Consider the following 20,160-nt stretch of genomic DNA (forward strand, 5'->3'; position numbering starts at 1 on the left):
ATAATTAATATGGTAAAAAACTATAGAAATCTCTGTACAAATTGATACTTGCCAGTCCTGTTTAAGAGTCAAGCTCGGCCGAATTTCACCGTCCATACAAATGGATTTTCGTTCTCATTTTAAATGTCCGGGTTGTATTGTAATGAAACTTTGCGCATGAAGAATATCTGGCGCTAAAATTAGTTTATATTGCTCCACCTTATAAAACAAACGAAATAGAGAAAAAATAAGTTTAATATGAAAATCTTAAATTTGCCGTTTTATTTTAACTATAGTATCTGAGGCTACATAAACTAATTACAGCACTAAATATACCTTATCAGAGCAATCTAGCTAGTACTTACAAAAGTACAAAGTTTCAGAGCAGTCTAGTCAGTCGTTTTAAAATGAGAGCGTAACTACGTTTGTATGGAGAACCGAGCTTGCTGGGGACCCTAGTGTATAAATATTATAATATCGGGCGTAATCTGTAAAACGAGCACGAGCGTATTCATTTATTCACAGTAAAGTATGAGTTACCAACTGTAACGTGAGACTAGATTGCGGTCCAACAGCGACATATTCGACATCAATTATATATATAAAACTTATACTTATTATTACACAGTGTGAAGCCTGTATTATGTAACAGTAGCAATCATAGGAAGATTTTCTAGAATATCCTTTTAGTTACCTAATTTAATCCTTATGATTTAGCCATTAGGTAACAATTTAAATACTAAACTTATTAAATATTCGTGCTCACTCAATACAAACATACAAACCAATTTAGTTTTAACCGGACTTTGCCAAAACTTATTTATAAAAAGTTTTAATCATAATAAGTATTATGTTTTAAGCAAGTTTAAAAAGTATGAACAATACGTTTTTAATATTATAAAGTAAGAAAACTCATGTATGTGAGCACTATATCTCTAGGATTAAGTTGCAGAGATAACTGACGCCGCATAGAAACTTGTTTGCAGGGGGGTCAGTTATCTCTGCAGCTGAGTATACATAATATATAGCTTTAAATTAAACCGTGAATAGTACCTAATCTATGGAATACCATCACATCAATATTCCGCGGACCGCCAGATTCTAGCAACCATTAAAATATTTAGCATGCGTTTCTCAGGCCAGGAATTCGTACATTGCACCTTAGCGATGGAAATGCATTAATTTATTCAGATTAATTCTGGCCAGTGAATAATTGACTTTCTATGATTCCTTGAAACGTGGTTACGATTAAAATCTACGCTAACACTTGCATGCAACGTATTGTAATGAGTCGTATTTAGGCTGTTGACAAACTAATAACTCGTGCATCACTGAATAGTTGAATAAAAATGTATTATCCTTATTGTTTAGTGCAGGAATGTTCAACTGGTGGGGCTTTGCCCCCTAGTGGACATATCTCAAATGGAAGGTGCTCATAGCAAAATTTTCCAATAAACTGATTTTTTATTTGTTTTCTGCCACTAATTAAAACGGGGCATAAAATTTTTTGTCACTAAGGCGGGCTTGGCGTATACAAGAATATTCACTTGAACGTTTTAGCTCTCCATTACGATAAGTTAAATGAAACTAAATAAGAGATCGAAGCGCTGGTGGCCTAGCGGTAAGAGCGTGCGACTTGCAATCCGGAGGTCGCGGGTTTAAACCCCGGCTCTTACGAATGAGTTTTTCGAAACTTATGTACGAAATATCATTTGATATTTACCAGTCACTTTTCGGTGAAGGAAAACATCGCGAGGAAACCGGACTAATCCCAACAAGGCCTAGTTCACCCTCTGGATTGGAAGGTCAGATGGCAGTCGCTTTCGTAAAAACTAGTGCCTACGCCAAATCTTGGGGTTCGTTGTCAAGCGGACCCCACGCTTCCATGAGTCGTGGCAAAATGCCGGACAACGCGAGGAAGAAAAAAACAATAAATAAGAGATAACTTCGCCCTTGTACTAGAGTGAGGCCAAGCTAAGTTGGCAGCGATTTTGATATGCCAGCCTGTGCAAGTGTTAAGTAAACGTCATAATTTCATAGATGTTTGACGTTTAAAATAACACTTGCGCTGTCTGGGCTATCAAAATCGCTGCCAACTTATCTTGGTCTGACTCTACACATTTATTTTCTATCTGATGTAATCAATATTTATTTTTTCTCGTTCAATAAGTTTACTTACTTAATAATTCGAATGCATTTTTTTTGCTGAGTTAAATGCTTACAAACAGTTTAACAACGCTAGATCATTGATTAGTAATCAATAAAAGTGGTACAAGGTTGAACAAAACTGCATGCAGTTATTGCAATTGTTTAATCACAACAATGACTTAGCCGAGTTTCGGTTTTACTTCCTAGTCAGCAGAAAATCAATGCAGGTCAATATTTTTTATTTTTTTTTGTCACGCCAAGTAAGTGCTAAATATTGTGTTTTTATTTAAAGGACCAGATTTGAAACCATTTTTTAGTCAACCTGTAATGGCCGAACTATTTTGCAATATCAAATATTTATTGGACCTAAAATAATGACATCAGAATTTGCATACAATAATGACAAAATGTCAGCAGACAATGCAATGATTGCACAGGTGACTGACGATAAAATCATTATCTGTTAACCCACGGCCAGTCAAATGTCAATTGACATGCACCCATTAGGTTGATGGCAAAATTATAGACGTACGAATTGGGTTACGCAACGTCTTCTGATCGATGATTTGATAAATACAAGTCATCACTTGTTAATTTCTTTTTCCAAATATTTCCTATTGAGCTTACAGTAATGACGAAAAGCCATATAATTGGTGACTAATTACTAAAACATACTGAAGACATAAACTTACCTCTCATAATGAATTTTACATTTGCACCAATAACGATGACAATTACCTGAAACAATATGATATTGATTAAGAAACAAAAGAAAACAAATACATTTTTCATTAATTCTAAACTTTAAATTAATCTTAAATGCTTTTAAAGAATAAATTTGGACTCCGCGAGTCAGCCAAAAGAAAATAAAACACAATCAAAATAAACAAACAATATTGCACTTAGCAACTATCAAATATGTAAAATCAAATAAACATATCATAATTTCAAAATTGATAAAGTATATAAATTTGGTAAGTTAGATATGGTACAGTCATCATCAAAAGTAGCGGTTGAAACAACGCGCCAAAAGTATCTGATATTCCGTATAACTTTTCCAGATGTAGATCATTTTCTAAAATTCGCATTCAAAAATATATCTTTTACAGTCTTAGTTGTTCTATATTAAAGACATCACTTTTTGTTAAGCAGTTACAGAATGGTAGATACTTATGAAGCGTTATTTGATCCGCTACTTTTGATGCTGACTGTACTTTTAGTGCGATCCACACTAAGCACTAGTAAAAACGTTGAAAAGTTGATATAAATGCTCTTTAATATAATAGAAACACAGAGACAGTCTTAAAGGTCCTTTTTTGAAACCAACTGCTTTAAAAAAAAATTGAGTTTTTAAAAAGTCGTAGCGCTTTTTTGGATCACAATACGGCTGCAATAAAATTAATTAGCAGTCTTGAGGTCTCCCTCGATTCGAATCTTGAGTTTTTGACTTTCGCTCGATAGAAAAAAATCACGTACAGAGATTATTTAAAAATTTGTGAGAAATTATGAACAAAATATAAAAATTGCTACAAAAAATTGGCAATATCATGTTTCAGGTATCATATCTATTGATTACTTTATTCATTAAAACGTACAAAAATTAAAATTAAAAAACATGATATCCTCGCCTCGCTCCCGGGCACGCACTTCCGTCTCGCTCACCGCTTAAAATGGACAAAAACATACTTACATTGTTATTGTTAGAAGAAGAAGATGATGATGAAACACTTGCAGTGCAGTGAAGAAAAATTTACATCGTACTTCAGACTATCTCGAGAACAGTTCGCAAAAGTATTGAACGTGATATTACTACGAAGCCAAGTAATAAATATCCCGAACCATTTCCCCAGCTCAAAAACTAGCGGCGACTATAAGGTATGTACTTATAATAAAATAAATCGAAACAAAATATAACATTTATTTAAAAAAAAGCGGTTATTAATTGTAAGTGCGTAAATCAGCGTCGAACAAAATAGGATTACAACGAACTAAATTTATCAACAATTCATCGTTATCTTTTGTGAAAAGAGTCATTTTCAATATCAACACGCCACCCGCCGTCCGTCGCTATTCTACAGAAATGATACCGACCGACGCGTGCGGCGTGTGACCTTCGCACGCCGTCCTACCCGCCGCCGGCGACGTTTCAGAGAAACCACCCTCAAAGATTTCCGAACATAACATTCGAACGTCGCCGGTCGCGGACACGCGTCGGTCGCCGGTCGCCGGCGGCGTGTGGTCAGAGAAACCAGGGCCTTACGGTCAGTGAGAGTGAGAGAATAACACAAACTTAATGGGCCTTTAGACTAACATTTCAAAACATATGTACCTACAAAGTCGTTCTATCATTTCCAAGAATTGAACAAGGATATAAAAATTACCATAATTAGTATTAAAATAACCAAATTATCGGGTTGTGCATATGAATATGAACAAATCAATGATATTCTGTCCTTGCGCGTGAGTTTTGCAAGCGCCGCGGCCTAGATACATAGCACATGAGACTAGCTGATCGAATTAGGCAAGCAAGACCTAGGCGTGTACATATTACCTACTCATACTCTTTGATATAAATGCATTGCCCTGTCAGGTCAACCATAAACGGCACTAGAAAACACTTTGTCTACTGCAAATTAAAAAAACTTTTTCTTAGTTTAGTGATATTCAAAAAAGGTTGTTTTTATCGTTTTTGTTAAGATAAAGGAGGCGGACGAGCTGACTAATCGCCTGATGGTAACCGATTACCATCGCTCATGGATGAACACCCCCTAATACCCGGGAGTAGTAACTTAGTAAGTGCGTTTCTAGCTTTTAAGTAAAATGGGAGTGCGCTATTTATATTGATTTAGATTTATTTTAATATTATTTCAGTATATAATATAAGTATATTCAAAATTAAACACAAAACCCTTCAAAGTGACGTTGAGAGCTGAGGCAACATAGGAACATTTCCGAATCTACATATACATGTATTAAAAGTCCAGAAATGTGGTGAAACTATATATACTCGTAGATATACTGATACTGTGTTACGAATGTAAATGAAAATTGATTATAATTTTCGAAAGTTTTCATTTAGCACGTAGGTACCGAAAATGGCATGACCACGGGCGATGAAAGCGTCCCACATGTATTGTTACATACACATCCTACAGCTGAATCATGTTTGTATAGGAACCTATTAGGACCAATAACTTTCAGAAGCAAATATCTTGCTAAATTATATCACTGTACAATCAACCTTCTGTAACGACTGTAAAGTTCACATCTATTTGCAACGAGAATGACATGAGAGGTTGAGAAAGAACCATTAGTCATAGTGCAATGGCGTGCATACTGATATATCATTATTGAATTTATTGATTTGAAATCAGTCCCCGCCGGCGTTTGTAGTAATAGATAAATACTTCCGTTGGTTATGTTATGTATTAGGTATATAATTGAATATATTTAGTTTTATAAATTGCCGGTAGGATTTTATGCACCGATTTATCAAAAGCATGACAAAATAAACATATGAAATATTTTATACCTATAACAATACCTCTATCATTAATACATAAATATGGTTTCTTTTAGAGATGTCCTGTCAATTCTATCCTTCCACCAGCAGACAGACACCAGTATAAGATATCCAAAAGATTGTTTTTATATATTATGAATGACAAAGGCGGGAGGCGGCGCGTGCGAGCAAATACAGTGTCATCAAGCTAACAAAGTGTGTAATAGCATTTACAATTACAAAGTGAGTAATGTCAACTTTCTATGAAATTTCATTTCAAAAATTTACATTGTTCTTTTCGATTCGGTACAAAGTTAGCTTAGACGGACTGTAGCACATATTTAGTTACTAAGGACTAAGGACCACTAGTGCCATATAAGGTTAGCTACTAACCCGGGGTTAACTGGTTAAGCCCGGAGTTACCAGTACAATTTAACCCTGGGTCAGCGGTTAACTACCAGTTAGTGGCTAACCGAGAATTGGTGCAAGTGGCCCTAACTGATTTACTCAATTAGGTACTCGTATATGCGCTCGAGGTCACAAACTTGGATTATTCATTGAGCAACATCATAAACAAGTCTGCAAAAAATCAGAACTACCAGATTTGACACAAACGAACCCCATTACAAAAGTCCACAAAGTTACTGGATTATACAGTAATCCTTTGACGAACCCAACTTAGTTTTACGAGACTTCTAGTGAGTCGTGTTTTTTCGTCATCGCATTAATGCGTGCGTGCAGACTCCTAATATGTTGTTCCGCATAATGTGTTGTAGGTAGGTAACAACCAGGATTATGCCCTCTAATGAAAACATTAATCAAGCAAATAGGTTAATTGCAATTCAATAGCACGACCCCACACAGTCAATTAATTCCTACGCCTGTTTAAAATGCGATCCTCAACCTGCCTGATGACTCAAGCTTAACTTGAAGTTGCTACTTTATGGAAGAGCTGAATATGGAAACAATGGAGGCCGAGGTTATGTAAGACAATTAGGTTTATAGAGGAATTAAATGATCATCATTAGATACTTGTAAACATCTAGTACCCACTTGAGTACCTATAATATAACTTTCTGCCTCGCACAGCTAAACTGTGGTATGAACTGTCGCCGAACCGATACGACCTTCAAACCTTTAAGAAAAGAGCGTACTCCCATCTTAAATTCCGGCAACGCACTTACAATCCCTCTTGTGTTGCAGGTGTCCATGGGCGGCGGTAATCACTTACCAACACATTAATTACTTAATGAGAACTGTTCCCTAAAATGTAAGACATGTATTTCGGTCCTTATCATATATTTGAAAATAAAAATTGACGATTTTTTCCTGTTACATTTTCTGCACAGGACCGAGATCAATGGCGAGCAGTTGTATTGGAGGCCAAGACACACTTTGGGTCGCTGCGCCAGAGGAGTAAGTAAATAAGTAAGTGCATTTTATAGTCAAATACGACGCTCCTAAGATGGGATATGTATATTATACATGCATTGTCACTGTCCAATCGGTGCGAACTTAGTTAAAATAGTCTATCTGTGAAAATATTATATAATTAAATCCTTTTTAGTGCTATAATAAAATAGCGAGTTTTAAACTGTTGGTACCTAAACTAAAACCGCAAACACCACCAAACGTTCGCTTTTAACCATTTAGTCCATAATTTGAAAAATTCGGACGGATTAAGCTAGACAAAAACCAATATCTGACGAGACGCATGCAGCCATGCGACCACAAAACGTGTCTGTAAAATCATCATTAGGTATTAAAAAAATCTTACAGCATGAAAAGGAATTTTGTGATATTATGACTCTTTATGGAATGAAAATTTGATACAAGTGCGAGAAGTACGAAATTTGCAACAAGAGTGGTTTAAATCGACACGAGTTGTCAATAATTACCTATTCGCACGTGTTCTAAACGTCGGAATGTATTTTAAATTAGAACATACTTATATTTTTTTAAATAAAACCGCTTCAGAATAAGATTTCATTTGTTTGTGGAGAAAATTAATTTGGGTTAAGCATGTGAGCTGCACAACAGACGATACATGCAGCCGACGAGTATCCTAGGGCAGTTTGCGAGATGGACTGATAATATTGCCAAACTAGTTAAAAAGAACTGGATACAAATAGGTGGTGTAAAGAGACCTACTTTATACCCGGCATTGTATAAGGTCGAAGAACGAGAGAAAAGAGTATTCCATTTGTTTCATAACATAACCTATATTAAAACCCCGTATAAAATTGGTGTGTTATAAAAGTTAAATACCTGTAGCCTAATATAATATACGTATCTCGCCAATCTACGCCAGCCCTTGCCCAAAAGTACTTGTCAGACCTCTCACTCATCACAACCTTCAGATCACGTCCAGCGCCACTCGGCTGATCAACTACAATAGCCGAACTGGCGGGCCTTGACCGGCTAAGCCGAGCTGCACGATGCATCTGGTTTTTGTACCATCGTCTACAGTTAACTGAACGATCGTGAACCTTAATGTAGCGACATAAAGCATACCAATGTTCAGCTAAGTGTCATTCTGTTTGTGTAGATAGCAACTAACCAATGATAGACGTTATCTCGTTGCAATACGGTTTATGAATAGTCAAAGTTGCTACCGGATTTGCTACGGCTTTTTTATTCCCACGACTTTGATTTGTTTCGAGATAGATTAAAAGTTTATTCGCTTTAATGACACGCTGTATCGGAACTGGAATACCACGACGTTAAAGGCTTATGTCGGCAATATAATTCGCTTTTGAAATTTGAAGTAATTTTAACAATAAAAACTATCTTATGCATCCTCAGCAAATACAGTCTGCGAGTCAGCTCCGTTGTATTGACGAAAACTCTTTCACTCAAGACCGAAAACTCTTGCGTTCGCATACCTAATACTTTACCTACACATAAAACTTCAGATGCTCGTTTGTTTTTTTAGGGAATAGATTTGGTTAATATGTCTGTTAGTAGAAATAAAGGAGAATTTTCTATTTATGTGTCAAAACATTTATCTACACACGATCATCGCCTATCAATTTAAAGACTAGCTTCATATAATAATGTTACACTATGATATTCTGCCTCCTTCCGTTGCCGATAGTACATACCTACATAGCAGATGGTCCCGGGTTCAAATCCTGGTAAGGGCATGTATTCGTGTGATGAGCATGGATATTTGTTCCTGAGTCATGGGTGTTTTCTATGTATTTAAGTATTCATAAATATTTATATATTATATATATCATTGTCTAAGTACCCTCAACACAAGCCATATTGAGCTTACTGTGGGACTTAGTCAATTTGTGTAATAATGTCCTATAATATTTATTTATTTATTTATTACATAGACAATAGAACACAGAGTTGCAGCCAACAGCCAATGTCATCTAATAATCTATTAATTTCCTGTCAACAATTGTTGATCAACTCACAATAATTACTTTGGAGCAATAATTAAAGTTTGACCACAATCAATCTAATTTGATGTCTCTTGTATGCTGATGATCTGAAGCTGGTATACAGGATTGAGCAAAGAACTGATTGCGAGACGTTACAGGAGGACATCGACCTGGTGTTTCGGTGGAGTATGCACAATAAACTTCATTTCAACCCAGTCAAGTGTTGTGTGTGTACATTTAGCCGCTCTCGTTCCGCTATATATGGGCATTATATACTGGGGTCAGAGCCGATAAATCGTGTCTTTTCCGTCAAGGATCTGGGCGTAGTGTTCGATGCACGGCTAACTTTTCACGAGCATATTTTTTCTCTCGCGAAGAGCTCCTTTCAAAGGCTGGGTTTTGTAATCCGAAATCTTCGCGATTTTCATGACCCGGGGGCTATAAAAATGGTGTACAATGGTCTAGTAAGGAGTAAGCTGGAGACTTCGTCGATCATTTGGAACCCCTACGAGTCGACGTATGCTTTACTGCTTGAGAAGGTCCAGAAAGCGTTTTTAAGGTTCCTTTATAAAAAAATATTCGGATTCTATCCGTACCTGTACCCGACAAAGTATCTTCTCGGCTCCCTCGGGTACAATTCCTTGGAGGTCAGGCGGAATTACCAACTCCTTGTCATGGCATGCCGAGCCTTGCGTGGGGAGTCAGACTGTCCCGAAGTTGTTTCTGGTCTCGTGCGCCTGTTTGTTCCGGACGTCCCGAGAATGGCCCTCAGACCACGACAACGCGACCTGTTGGCCGTGCCGCCGGCGCGCACCGTATCGCGCAGGAACTCGCCGCTGCCCCGCGCCCTCTCACTGCTCAATGCGCTCCTGGCATCGACGCCTGAATGCGATCTATTTGCTTGGCGATGGGCGGCAGTGTATAGTGAATGCTTGAGATTCTGTGAGGCGATGGATGCTAGGTGCTCAACTGTCCCAATTTAATTTGTTAATGTGCCATTATTGTTTTTATAATTGTTAATGCTTATAATTATTAGTTAGTTTAAGTTTCGTGACGCATTGGTTCAACTGTAATGTCATGTAAACATTTTTATCAATAAAAATAATAAAATTGATAGTAAATTACTACTTATACGCTGGTATCCACAAAGACGTCTAAGCAAGTCTTAAGTGTGTCAACCTTAAGCACCTGAATGCACTACATTAAAACAACAGTAGGTTCTCGGAAAATACTTAGAAGCGTATCTCGCCGGGACATCGAACGCGCACCCACGGCGCGACGGGAAGATGATATCTGCGCCACCGGCACTGTGTCACATCTTGGATAGACACAGATATGCCATTGAAGCATTCCATGAATTGCCTACCATTGTCCTACACAAACGCGAATTTCTTGAACAGTTGCAGGTATAGGAGTTTCTTCTGTGACATATTGATCAATATTTGCCCCAAAAAAAGTTCCTATATTCAAAATCAGCATTCCATTCCATTCCATTTAGCAACTGGAGTTCATATCATACTCTTGTATTCCTTAAAAGTTAGTTCTTCCATCTTCCACGTAGGTAAAAGCTTTCTACCTATATCTATATCTATACATAGGTATTTAAAGGCGGATCAGGGGGTTTAGCCAATATATCGTAATAACAATATAGTAGGTCGACATCGACAAACGCCAAACGAATAGAAAAAATGTATCATGATGACAGACGCTATGAATATAAATTTCCATACATTAATTATACCTATACGTTTCAGTTGGCGTTTTCTATCACCTATTGTCATCTCGGCAGGCCCCTAGTGCATCCACGGTGCGGTAAGCTTCTGATGGAGCCATTACTCTTAGTCGTACTATGCGACCACCATATAAAACCGGCCTGCTTACCCCTAGAACAATTCAACAACTTTGCAACCAAATTATAGGTCGGATAGGTAGTAGGCAAACAATTTAACCTTCAACAAAAAGCATAAAAACACGTAATCCTATAATGGCTACTTTGTTACTGCCCTTTTGCCAGCTCATTCTCTTAAAGCTGAAAGTCATTCTACTCGTTGAGTGCAAAACTACCGACACAAAATTGTAAATATTAAGTGAAGCCTCTGTCCTTATTAACTTTACGCCTACGCTACCTTAACTAACATCTTAATACGCGGTGCTTTTACGTTTTCGGACGCGATACCACCGTCGTGACTGCGATAATGGCGATAATACCGTTTAGGCTTATTCAGTACGATCTGCCAGTAATGAAGCCATTGTTGGACAGATTGCGCAACCGTGACGATTTGTTGTACATGTGAACAATGGATAGAAGATATGATCTAGTATTAAGTGCCGCTAATAAAACTGACTATTACTGAAACTATAAGCTACATCTTCAGGTTTATGTTCGCTCTTTATATGGTAGGACTAGACTGTATTGCTGGTCAGTTTCCAAAAAAAGTTTACGCTTCTGAAATAAAGTATGTAAATTCAATACGTACGAATATTTAAACAGTGGTTAACATCGGACCTAAGAAGTTTATTGAGATAATTTTTGCTTAGAAATACAATGCAAATAATATTAACCATACAAAATAATTCGGCTCGCAATGTAAAGCTACGGACATGTTACGAGATATGAGCTTTTAAAGTAACTGTCAACACTTGTTGACATTGACAGACTATAAAAAGGTCGTAGGTATCTCGTACTGTCATGCTCATGTCATGTTATGTCTCGTAATGTTTACAGTACATTGCTGCTCACTAAATTTTCAATAAATAATTAAGGGGCATATAAAAAACTTCTTAATTATCTGGTTTAATTTATCACTCTGGTTTAATTTTTTATTTCACTGAATTAGTGTAAGTATTACGGTGTATGATCGTGTTTTTCTCATCATCAGCTTGGCTCTTGCCGTTTCTTTTTTGTCTTGTAATTTTTGTCGTAAATATAAGTAATTGAGAACAACCCAATGAAGTATTACGCAATTTTACTCAAATTCTTGCGATAAGTCGCTGCAGTTGCAACATTCTCGTAAAGCAACTCCAATATCCGACGTTTGTTATATTAAGTACGATCATTATTACACCAATTAAACCCATCTAACTCTAATTACTGCATATGATGTGACTGCAAGATTTTCCCAATACAAAACAAATTACTGATTGAGCATCAAAAGGTCAGCTTATAACGGCTAATACAGGAATGCTCAATTGACATTTACGAGTACTTTTACGATTTAGTGCCTCGTTATAACTCGTGTGATGACTTTAATTCAAGTCATAAATATACGTCATAAATACTAGAGTCTAAATTAGACTCGAATCAGTTTTACGAGATTGCACTTAAAAGAACTCGAGAGATGCTCGAGTCGAATCCTTTTTCAATTATTTTCATTTTATTGCAAAAAATTACAAAAAACAGTAGGTACGTACTTAACGCCTTGAGGCATTCTCTGCCAATCGACAATTGGGCTAAACACAAACAGTTTGGTGCAGGATTATACAGAGTTGATATAGAACTAGACACAAGTCGAGACAACTATGCTAAGAAACTTACACAAATATACATTTTAAATATACCTACATATTATATACAAATTCAATATATATAAACATACATATATATAATAATTATGTACCTATAATATCATATTTAATTTTGAACACTGAATAAAATAATTATTGCGAATGGTGCTTTTTATGTGTCTATTATCTTTAGGGAGAAACGTTTTATTTTTAATAATTTCACATGTCAATTAATTTTAAGTTTGAAATAAATTTAAGTAACATATTTGAAATTTGATACCGTTTTGTTTATTACATTAATAGGTCAAATAAGTTAGATGGCAATAAGTAGGCGAGTGTTATGTGTGCTCTTTCGGTATTAATACTTGATAAGTCATCTATTAACATTACTGAGTTAAGGAGGTTGCGTAAAGGTGTTAAAAGGTGCTTAAAAAGATGATAATACGAATTTTAGAGGTTAAGTAATTTGTGGAAAGCATGACTCTCAGAAACACGATGTTATGGCATGGTAAGTGGATTATTAAAGTCGTTCTACTTTTTTCATATATTGACAATATAAATTACTATGCGACATATGTAAAATGTCCCAAAATACCTAATAAAATGGGAGTTTTAAGAGTAGTTAAATTTACTTAGTTTGGTGCACTCGATATCAAAGGAACGCTTACATTTCTGCACTTTATTACATTAAGTAGGTATAGTAAGGAGAAAAAACCGGACAAGTGCGAGTCGGACTCGCCCGCCGAAGTGTTTCGTACTTTTTAGTATTTGTTGTTATAGCGGCAACAGAAGTAGATCAACTGTGAAAATTTCAACTGTCTATCACGGTTCATGAGATACTTTGGGTACGGAACCCTAAAAAATATGCCCTATTTTTGCTTCGACAGCAGCTAGGTACCGTCGAACGTAACATATGTATGTAAATATTAAAAATATTTTTTCATAATTAAAAAAGTTAAACATATCGATATTAAACGAAATACAAAAACTATAATTAGGTGAACTTGAAACCTAAGTAGCATGACCAACGCACACCACTACACCAACCCATAATGTTTACCAAACAAAGACACGTGTTAAACACATCAATCAATTATATACCCACAGCCATCGCAATAAAGGTCCTAATCGAAGACATGCCTGCTCAGACGGATGCCCAGACATATTGATATATCGACATCAAAGCCCAGTTTCCATTTAAGTCCAGATCCATATAAAGAAACGCAAAATTGTCAAGCAAAATTATGGAAAAGACGACTCTGGCCTATTTAATATAAGGTGCAGAATCAAATCATCATTACTCAGGATATCTGGCTTAATGTAATTTCTGCTATACATTAATTATCTCATCCTGATTGGGTCGATGACATTTGGAGCCTTATGATGGTTCTATAATTGTGTTATAACAATAAATTAAGTTTTTGTGATGTTTCCGCCAAGGACATGTGTGTCATCGGGTTTCGAATACTAATTTGCATTAGATGACTAATTTAATTGCCGATGGCCATAAAAAATAATGATAGAGACAATAAAGGAGGGGCAGGCCTATTAAAGATTTAATGCTATTTTTTTTATGCTGATTTAATGCTTTCTTGTGTGTGTTTGTTTACTAAAGCGTAACAAGATTATTATTTTGAATTGGAGCAAAAATTTATATTTGGTTATTTGGCTGCTGTTTTCTGTAAGGTGGAGGTACTACCCCAGTTGGGCTCTGCTCTAGATCTGGAATGACATCCACTGGCTGTGCCCTACCACACAAAGCAAGATGAATTCACGATGCCCATACCTCTCTTTTGGACGTAGTTTAGGGACGTACCCGGGTCCAACCGGGTCCAGGGATAAGATAAAGACTTGATTTTTCACAACCCTGAATAGCCGAAAGTGATAGTACCATACATTAGAAAGGGACAGCATGATTCGTCCCTGAATCGCTGTCAAACTTCGGTTTTGTAGGAAGTTTCATTTCTGTACGGTAGTACTGTTACTTATTCTGTGGCTCAAATTAATAAAACTAAAACGTACAATAGCTGAGTTACGACATTGACCTACCTGTGAACTTATATCTTTATAAGCTATTAACTTCTAAATTTAGACACATCACCATTAAAATTACAACACACATTTAAAACTGACGTCGACCGTATTACTACGCGTTAAGTCACATTTTAGCACATTTATCTTACTATATAAGTTAGCAAATGTACCTATATGAGGGTTCAATTACAACTAATGCCTATTACAAATTAAAAACCACAAGGTCGTGTCAAGCCGCAATTGTCTGCCGCGCCCTTGTAATAATAAAATCGACTAATGTCACATCTATCAAATGTTCCATTCAGAAATATAGCTTAATATCTTATACCAAACGCTCGAAGTCAAATGAAATTAATTTCAGGATAGGTGTTTGCGAAAACAATTTTCACATCATAAAAGAATACGACCAATTTGCATTTTCACGTGGCTATAAAAGCTTTAGCTTTATTATTATATATGACTTGTATTGACTTGTAAAAGAGCCCTTGAGGCCTACTTGCAGAATAAATTTTTGAATTTTTGAATTTTTGAATTTTGAATTTTATCATACAAACTTCAGGCTGTAGTTTCACGGTAGCGAAGTTATTAAATGCAAAATGAATTTTGTATTATAGTTCATAGTATAAGTAGAATAAATAAGTATATAAATGTTGATGGTATTAACCCAAAACAGCACGCATAAAATGCAGCTCCCAGCTCTTATATGTCTCACACGGCTTCAAAAGTTTTTAAATAGAAAATAATAGCGTATCAGTAATAAAATATTTCTTCCTTGTTTGTTATCTTGACGACCGGTCTGGCCTAGTGGGTAGTGACCTTGCGTATGAAGCCGATGATCCCGGGTTCAAATCCTGGGAAGGGCATTTATTCGTGTGATGAGCATGGATATGTGTTCCTGAGTCATGGGTGTTTTCTATATATTTAAGTATTTATAAATATTTATATATTATATATATCGTTGTCTAAGTACCCTCAACACAAGCCTTATTGAGCTTACTGTGGGACTTAGTCAATTTGTGTAATAATTCCCTATAATATTTATTTATTATTTATCTTCTATGTGTTTTATAAGAAACATAATGGCGTTTATTAACTTTATTATGGCTCTATCGTGTATAAGGCGAAGTATTAGTTAAGCTATATAATTTTAATTGTTTTAGAATTATTATTTTTTATGGTGGAGGAGGCAAACGAGCAGACGGATCTCCTGATGGTAAGCGATTACCGCCGCCCATGGACACCTGCAACACCAGAGGGGTTGTAAGTGCGTTGCCGGCCTTTAAGATGGGAGTACGCTCTTTTCTACCAATTACCAATTGTTCTTAGGCAGTGAAAATATCACTTAGTAAAGTCAATACAGCGTGTAATACCACGCATTAAATGCATTAATCACTTATTAAATCTATTAAATACGTTTTGTGATTTTTGTATCTTCACGCGATAAATAACAATAACTACTGTAGGTAGTGTTTTCAGGCTAATAAGCTTTATGGTTAAGGATTATTTACCGACATTTAAACCAAACCTAAGGAAATTTTCTTTTGTTTTTTTTTTTATGTTCGGTTTGCTTCAATAACACTAGACTTTTTAGTAGAGTTTAGTAATTCTAACTATGCTAATGCATATGTAAATCAACTTTAATAAATCAATTTCTGATATCATTTGTTATGATTTTGTCAAAGTTCAAAGGCTAATCAAAGAAAGACCGAGTACATACAATATATTATTATTTAACCCTAAAACCATGGGATTTTCATGTCTAAAACTGAAACCTGGATAAAAGTGGGACAACAGCCGCATCAGTCGCATGACAAAAACTATATACATCGCCGTTCCAACACATACATAGAAATGATGAAATGTGAGAAAACAAACGAAAGCCTTAACTATATCGTGACCACATTCCGAAAGATTATAGAATACCAACCAAACGATTAGCTATTATACCATTACACTGTCACAGCATGACTGACAAGCGATATAGAGCTATCACCATCTGACACTAGACAACTATATCAAAAAGATTACATCTACGTTTAAACTTCTAAAGGATTATAAACTGAAAGAAACTTGGCTTAAGATTCAAATCTATGTTTTTCTAATTGTAGAAAAGACCTTTTCACATATTTAATCTTGATCTGATCACGCTATGCAACTTGCTCTTGTGGTTTGATGGCTATGATTATTTGAATTAAAGTTTTATAAACTGAGTATTGGTTCATATGGTTGTAATTGCTCTACCAGTAATTATTTAATGAATAAGATTGATATGCTTTACGTCTACTTTGAAGTAATTATAGCGGATAAAATTAGTTCGATTTAACATGTATGTTCTCACGGCGCCACAACGGAAAGACCAAGATGGCTAGACTGTGGAGAGCTTAAAGAGCTTAGGAAGACCCTTAGGTCCTTGGAAGATGAAAAAGTATACAAACTGGAAGACGGATCATGACAGCCGGAGGACAGTTGAGGACGCCAAGACCCATAAAAGGATGTAGCGCCGTCGGAAGAAGATGTAAGACCCGCGCGGTATATTAAAATAGAATATTAATAATTTATTCGTAAGCATAAGTACAGAAGAAAAAAATATAAAAACAGAATAACTTCGGAAGGAAAAAGTGCCACGAAATTCTCAACTTAGTATACTGGTAACATCTAAAGCTGATCTTTCGATGAGACCATGAGGTAAAACATAAATAATTTTAAATAGTTCAGTGAACTAAAGATTAATGGCGTTATAAAGATAATGTTCTTAACATTAAATTAACACAGCTGTCATATCAGAATGGCTTTATTAAAACATCTTCGATCCTACATTTAATATCACGTGACCCGGGGCTCATTTCGACTTCAATTTTTGGTAAAAGATGCAAAAAATAGTATCCAACCTATCTCATTATAATCTAATTGCAATAAAGTGCAAAAGGTTACATGGGAACGGCAGCCTGGGTTGGTTTCTCAACCACTTCTGTAATTTGAGACTCGTGATCAAGCCTCATTTCTGAATCGTTTGGACACCGTGTTAGAAGGATCGATAACAGGCATCAAGATGTCAAAACATAATACAATTAGTTTCGATCAAATTGTATCTGAGTATCTTCTGCTTACTTGTAAAGGTCTCGTTAGTTCCACGCTACTTTGTCCGCAAATAATCGTAAATACGTAGAGGAGTCAACTTTAATACTGGTATGAGAATTCAAGGTATTTGAAAAAGATTGAAATCGAAAGTGTTAGCTCAAACTGGTACAAATACTACCTCTACTACTGGTAATAATACTGGTACTAATATATAAACCTTCAAAGACGATATAGAAGTCGTTCTTGTTGAAACGTTTTAAAGGTTTAATTTTGAAACAGGAAACGATTTGTCACGAAAGCGTGGTGAATTTGTTTTTTTTTTTTGTAATCGATAGCTCACACACTTTTTCCTTTTAATACATTAGCAATATTGTTTCACACATGACATTTGAAATAATTCGAATTGGTACATACTCATAATAAAACCTAACTGTAAATGAGTCAAGTCAAGGCAAGCGGCAATTGTTTGCGAAGAGTATCCAAGGAATGCATGCAATCATACGACATGCACGAATGCGGCAATTAAACCTAATTCCATCAAATTACGGCATGAGAAAAACTTTGAATAGGATTTTAGCCAGTTATTTTTTATTTATATATAACTTATTTGCCAGTTTAGATATTTACCTATCTATCTAGATAGATAGCCTTATTCTCAAACATGATCGTTCTTATAAGCGTAGCGCGAGGATATATTAAGAAAATAGGTACAGGAACAAATAAATCAGTTAGGTACTCTAATAAGGAAATACCGACGAATTTATCAATCCTCGTCCTTTTTTTGAAGTCGGTTACGAATACAATTTATAGACTTTTAACGTTGAATAATTAATGTAGAATCTATGTATATAAAATTTGCAATTGCAAACGATATTTTAAAAGTAGATATCTCATATTTGTCCATTTCTTCCCTATTAATTAAAGCCCTATAAAATAATTTTAGTACCTGCATAGTTTCGAAGATTATTTTGATGTTTTAATGTATGTAAAAATAACTGTGGTGATTTTTATTACAAAACCTTTTTTCAGTGATACGTAGGTGCATTATTATAACTTGCTCCCTCCTTCTATTAAATCGGTTAAAGAAAATAGAGACTGTGTTTTAACTTTTAAGTAATCTGTAGGTACTCACCTTATGTTACATGCTCAGCGTGTTTACTGCTCATTTTCACAAATTCCTTACCTGTAAAAAAGAAACAAAACGTAAGTACTTTAGTGCATCTCGTAATACCTTACTAATTACAGAATTAGGACCTCATTAAATTAAATTATATCATTCGCTGGGTTTTGGTAGTAGGTAGTTACTGTTTCAGTACAAAGTTATCGTTTCCGTTATGATCCTGGTATCCTGGTACGAAAACATATATTATGTATATTATTTATTAATTTATGGGTGATGACTGGTGAGTCTTGAGCGAAGGAACAATTTAAGCTGTATACACGCTCCCGCCGTGTTATTAAGCAGATTAAGCTCTATTTCGATTCGAAAACTTGTTAAAAACTAGCAGTCTGAGTCTAAGAGAGTGTCATTGTAGTAAAATTGCAATTAATTTTAACACTTGTACATTCCTCAGTATTTGGTAAACGGTTTTCTTAGCAAAATTGCATAAATAATGGAAGCTTAAAATTACAGTAATAATTTTGACAATATTACTGACATTTGATTGCGGCTATTAAAATAATGAATTAAAGGTTACGATAGTCGTCGCAAGAGAATCGGTTGTGTCAGTACTTGCGTACATGAGTCTCTTAAAAATGGCAAAATACGTTGTTAAAACCAGTGAATCTACATTGAAATCACCCTTTACAGAATCCGGTTGGTATATAATATTTATACTCATCTTTATAGACTAGTTTGTGGATGTTTGAAGAACCGATTTAGTATGCGCTATTGAACACAAACATAAATTACATTACATTGCGAATTCGACATACTGCATTGGAATTCGGAAACTCATACGAAGTGTAAGAAAGAGTGAAATTTTTTTTTTTTGCCTTTATCATTCATTTTTTTATGCGTTTCTGGGTGCATATGGAACTAAATGTAGAGTTTTAGGGGTTATTATAAAACAATTCTGAAATATTTTTCTATTTAGGGTTAACTAGTAGAGCATGATTAGTTTTTTTTTCGAGCGGCAATCCATTTCGTACATCATGGTCAGTCGTGGCAGTTATGGCGTTGTGTCATTAAATGCGACGCTAAGCAGTGTAGTGATACATTGCTTGTAGAATTATTTTAAAGGGAAAATAATAATCATCCATTTTTTATAAAACCTATAAAAGTGTGTTTATTAAAGCCTAAACTAAATACTCTTTGATTATGCGTGCGTATCAAAAATACGCGCTGTATAATGAATGCATGGGTAACACAATAGGAGGTTTTCCCACCTTTTCTTGTTAAAGCATACGATAGAAGGGACATAAGGTGTTATGAAGGTTTGCGCGGACTGGGCTTCCGCAAAATGACGTCATAAATTACGCCTATTTTGGTTTATGGGCTGTCGGCACTCCTGTCACTAT

At 35.5% G+C, this 20,160-nt stretch overlaps 1 protein-coding gene across 2 annotated transcripts in view; it reads right to left on the reverse strand.

Annotated features, from left to right (window-relative positions):
- Window positions 1–20,160, reverse strand: part of LOC133522694 (axoneme-associated protein mst101(2)-like) — a 255,262-nt gene that overhangs the window by 112,377 nt on the left and 122,725 nt on the right. Inside the window, exon 2 of one of the 2 annotated variants that reach the window (XM_061858107.1) lies at window positions 18,773–18,823. The exons of the other annotated variant lie outside the window; for it this stretch is intronic. The gene's annotated coding sequence lies outside the window, so the exon portion shown is untranslated. The remainder of the gene's footprint in view (window positions 1–18,772; window positions 18,824–20,160) is intronic. 2 annotated transcript variants of the gene reach the window in all.

The sequence above is a fragment of the Cydia pomonella genome, chromosome 11, assembly GCF_033807575.1.
Source record: "Cydia pomonella isolate Wapato2018A chromosome 11, ilCydPomo1, whole genome shotgun sequence".
Classification (NCBI taxonomy): Eukaryota; Metazoa; Arthropoda; class Insecta; order Lepidoptera; family Tortricidae; genus Cydia; species Cydia pomonella.